The sequence below is a fragment of the Sinohyriopsis cumingii genome, chromosome 17, assembly GCF_028554795.1.
Source record: "Sinohyriopsis cumingii isolate HCF-2022 chromosome 17, ASM2855479v2, whole genome shotgun sequence".
Taxonomy (NCBI): Eukaryota; Metazoa; Mollusca; class Bivalvia; order Unionida; family Unionidae; genus Sinohyriopsis; species Sinohyriopsis cumingii.
The window spans coordinates 66,533,441-66,538,866 of record NC_142977.1 but is presented as its reverse complement, the minus strand read 5'-3'; positions in this window follow the sequence as shown (position 1 = coordinate 66,538,866).

Sequence of the window (5,426 nt, the reverse complement as noted above, 5' to 3'; positions counted from 1 at the left end):
GTCTCATGTTTATGATACTGTATATTTTTGGTGTGCATTCTATGTTTCTGAAACTCATGCAGAAAAATAAAAACTATATATATATATATATATATATATATATATATATATATATATATATATATATATATATATATATATATATATATATATATATATATATAGATAGATAGATAGATAGATAGATAGATAGATGTAAAGTATGTACGCTGTATCAATGTTATACTACAAGATGTATACATTTTTTATTAACAGGAAACAAGGCTTGGTGGTATATCAAAATTGCTTTATACCAACACTTTAAAAGCCATGTTTTTCGGATGTATGTGGCATAAATAAATTTATAGTTATGTAGCCACAAAATGTTCATTATTAATGTCCTACAAAAATGTCATCCATTATTGTAATAATAAGGCATAATGACACATTATAAACCATTATTGAAATTTAAAGATTATCAGTTTCACTGTCACTTTACTTTAATGTTCTGTACACTGTAGGTATGTATCAAATCCGACCTTCTTAGGCAGATTTTCTAAATAGTCATAAAATGTATTATTATGCAAGTACACAATTTTGCAAGACCCCACACCCACCAGCTCCCTGTGTACCTACTGTGTGGATGATATCTTCGACGTATATCACTATTTTAAAGAACCGATGAAAAATTACTTCACTTGTGTGGGAAAAGAAAAATGGTGTTAGTAGATTGACCACTTCCGTTTCCCGATAAATCAAGATCATCCTATACAAGTTTCTGAAAACATAAGACATCTTTAACATCTTCATTATGGTAAAGTACTGATCAATTAAAAAAGAAAATTAATTCTGGAGGCAATAGCGTAGTGAAACCATGATAACTGGTACATGTAGTGAAACCATGATAGCTCATACATGTAGTGAAACCATGATAGCTGGTACATGTAGTGAAACCATGATAGAAGGTACATGTAGTGAAACCATGATAGCTCATACATGTAGTGAAACCATGATAGCTCATACATGTAGTGAAACCATGATAGCTCATACATGTAGTGAAACCATGATAACTGGTACATGTAGTGAAACCATGATAGCTGGTACATGTAGTGAAACCATGATTGCTGGTACATGCAGTTGAAGTTAGATTTGTCATTTGACTTTGAGGCAGACACTAATAGGATTTGAGACACATGGAAAGTGCTTGAAACAGAGTGCCCGGACAGAGGATTTTGGGGTTTTGATGGATTATGCTCAAATAATGCGTAACAGGATTCTGCTAAGGTTACCAACTACATTTACAGTGATATGGCAAAGCAACATACTGATGGACATTAATGTCCTGAAAGCATTTGCCATTACCAGTAAATGGGTTATCAGTGCATGCAATATTTTCAGTACATTTCTAACTCAATTGGCATGTGATACTAAACCACGACATTAAAGCAGTACATGTCAAATGTCAAAGGAGGATTCACTGTCACTCAGTGTATTGGCTGACCAAGGCAACTTGCTTTTTTTATGAGACTTAAAAATATTGGCAAAATTCATGACTGAAATGTGAAAGTAACTTTTGGCAGTTACAAAAAGTGGAGATTTGGAAAGTGGCTGTCTATTTAGTATGTACGAATGGAGGGGGAAGGGGGGTAAACCAAATGCATACGCTTGCGTATGATGGGGTCTACTGATAATGTACCTGAAACCCCATAATACTGTGTCTAATACATAACCTGTTCTACTGGGTACAGTCGGCGTTTGAATTTTAGCAGACGCAATACAAACTTTTTAAAGTTACGCAGTTATTTCTTTGATGCAGCCAGACATTCAACGACGGTGGACTATCTGTTTTATTAAACACGTTAATATTATTAATCCTTAATCGTTTCTGCGTGGATTAAATGTAAGCCGTTCTATAGAATTCGGGGGTGGGGGCGGCATCAAGCGTACGTACTCAGATGGGGGTGTAAAAAAAGTACGCATGTGTACAGGGAGGGGTGGAGGGGTCAGGTTTTGCCAGATTTTTGCTTACATACTAAATGGATTGCCCAAAGAAGCTGGTGCAAGCCTAATCCTTGTACGTTACCTGTGAAATCAAATAAACTGTTATAAAAATAAATATCGCATATGAGTTAAAAGATCAGCTACCATCAATTCAATAAGCATTGTAATTCCAACTACCGTCAGCTTATTAATGGTACTGAAACTAACATTAGTGAGCAAGACAGCTGTTCTTCCACTACACACAGTCATATTGTAAATTAAGAACTATCGTGGCAACATGTCCTATAGTAAATACAATCGAAGAATGATGTTTGCTTGTGGCACCATTTGTAACATCAGTGCAGATAATGAATGGCCATGACATCACTTTAATCGTTTTTATCATCAAAGCCTGCTGCTGAATAAATGCTCCCACCATAAATCTATAAAACAAATGACATATGTGAAGAAAACTGTCAGCAGCTTAGATTATATTGTTGTAAGTTATTTAGTGTGTACCTAGTCATCGTTTTATATCCATAGTTGTTAATAAGTCTTTGATTCAGATGTTTTTTGCATAACAGAAAGTGAAAGAAATATTGTGATATAATTCACAACAGCAAGACAATTCATTTGTGAAGAAAGAAAAAAACGCAAAGTTAATAGTTTGCAATTTAAAATGTACCTGTTAGAATAAATTGACCTAATGCCACTTGACAATCATACTAATCAATTAACCAATCAGCGAGTGTAAATTCGACACACCTACAGGCATTGCTTTTGTCCACCATTTTCCTCCGACAAGCAGTTTGTGGCAATAATGAATTGATTATTATAAGTATTTACAACGTTTGCAATGATTTTGTTGATTTCTTGATAAATAAGGGTGAAAAGAAGGCAGTGGGAGCCTTGTAATTATGATAGTCGATACCTAGATTGTCTAAATAGAGGAATTAGATTTATCAATTTATTCCTTTCCCGAAATATAGTCAAAACTTCTATGGATAAATACCTCTTTTGTGGTTGCGTGTACGATCGGCTGAATATGGAAACAATTGATGGCAATTACAACATGTTTGTTTGCATAAACGCATGTAGATAGCATGTCCCGTCGATGGCTTGAAAACAAATTGAAATTGAAAAATCTATGTAAAAATAAACCTTTCTAGAATATTAGTAGAGAACTCCCTAACTGTCGGGCTTGGATCGATATTTTTCTTGTAAAGGATGGACTGCAAAATCCCAGGCTGTATTATTTTTTAAGTTTGAAAATTTACATTTTGATGTATGATTGTCCTAAAAATAACAATTTATCGTCTCGATCTTTCAGACATTTGAGTGACTCTTTACATTCTCGCTAGGCCGAAGGAGGGGTGGTGGTAATAAATGTAATAATAAAGAAACACAGAAAACAATGGTTTAGATAATTGTTGTCCAATATATTAAGCATGCATTTACATGTTTACATCAATAGACATCACTGATCAAAATACCGTCTCACGAATATAGTAGACCTTTCAAATTATTATGTAAAACATTATAATTCTAAACAGCAATTATTTACGATTATGTTATTAATTTTTAATTCATTTACTTCCAAGCTGCATAAACATAACCCAGATAAAATTAATAAGGATAAGTGTATATACTAAATACATTATCATCTTTTGCAGCGAATTTCCGTTTACATGAATAGGTTTTTATTTACTGAAATAAAATGGTTCGGTTATTACAATACGAACATTAACAACAAATACGTGCATTAGTATCATCTACTGCAATAAAACAACTTTGTAATTTTACAGCTTTAAGAATAATACAAATAATTTTTAATAAACATATTACTTAAAATGAAACATAATTCTTTGCCAAATGTTGCAAGTTTGTTGAAGGTTAAAAGTTGGTCATGTCACATGATTTGGTAGACGGAGCGATCTATCATCTCGCGTAAGGTCAATTAATGTCTAGAGAAGAAATGTGCATTCATTATAATGCTGTGTAGTGGAAGGTAATAAACGAATCATTTTCCATCCATGAAACTGATAGCCAGTGAAGAAAAAAAAAAGATGTTTCTGGCACCATCATCACACTCATAACATGTTTAAATGTTTCTTGCTATAACCAGTATGCGAAGCAAGAGTTAAACGGGATCTTAGTCTCTCCATGAGTTCACCATGTGTTGAGTGTCATGAAGACAGCTGAAATAGTTTGTGATGGTAATACATGGAAACCATAATGTTTCCCACTGCCCAACATCACACATGTACAAACTGAAAACAGTTGTGACACTTTCAGTGGACTTCATGGTTAATAGTGCCCAGTTAATTGATTGGCCCGGTATGGATATAGATAAATGGATATTATTATTGATATACATTGAGACTGAAGATTGAGAGAGCATATTTATTGAATCTATGATAGGTTTAATTTAAGCAAAAGTAATAAACTGTGGATGATTTGAAAGCATCTCCTGCCAAGTTTATGAAATCCATCCAGGATTGGGCTTGCAAAAGCCTGAAACATTGCAAAACCCAAATAAAAGCAAACAACAAAAAATAGCAAAATAAAATAAAACAACACAAAAACACAATTATATACATAATCGGGGGCGGGCACACAAAATCGGTACATCATACATGAACATTATCATGGGACATATGAAAAATGGAATGCTTACATATGCAAATTGTAACTTGCACTGATGGATTCAATGACCTCTAGAGAAAACAATAATGAATTAGATACCAAATCCAAACTTGCTGACAAACTTCAGGCAGACATTTACTGTAAGCCGACTGAAATACATAGCTATCTACTTTCCCCATGCATACATACTCTATGGACGACCCATTAGTGTGGGAGAAAAAAATTATACGACAGAATGAATTAACCAGGTAAGTATCACAAGAGTTATACAAATCATTATATAATACACAGGCAAATGTACATTTATATGGACATATTATTTGTTAAACTATAACAGTAATGAATGTTATTGTAACCAGATAAGGACGAGCAATGACAAAGTGTTATCATTCAAATTACTGCACAGACTGTTCTGATGTTAATGATCATCAGAATGTAAAATCTCAATACGCTTACAATCAAGGTTGTAATATTCTTGTTTTAGCAGATTTGGATAGATTTTGGTACATATGGGATATGGGCAGATTTTGGTACATATGGGATATGGGCAGAGTTCGGTGAGTATATAGACACTGATGATCATTACAAATTATATGGTAACACATATTTGAGCGATGTAGCTGTATAAAGTATATTTATCTTATATTTATCATTTAAGCAGACCAAAAATGATCATAAAACCTGTGTTGTTATGTTATAGAGTTTATGAGAATCAGGCAATTCAGTTTTGAATTAAAATGATTCAAAATTATAATTGTTTCTTTTTCTTTTCCATTTATTTTCTGTTCTATACTACACATGAGTGCTATGTAATTTCAGGT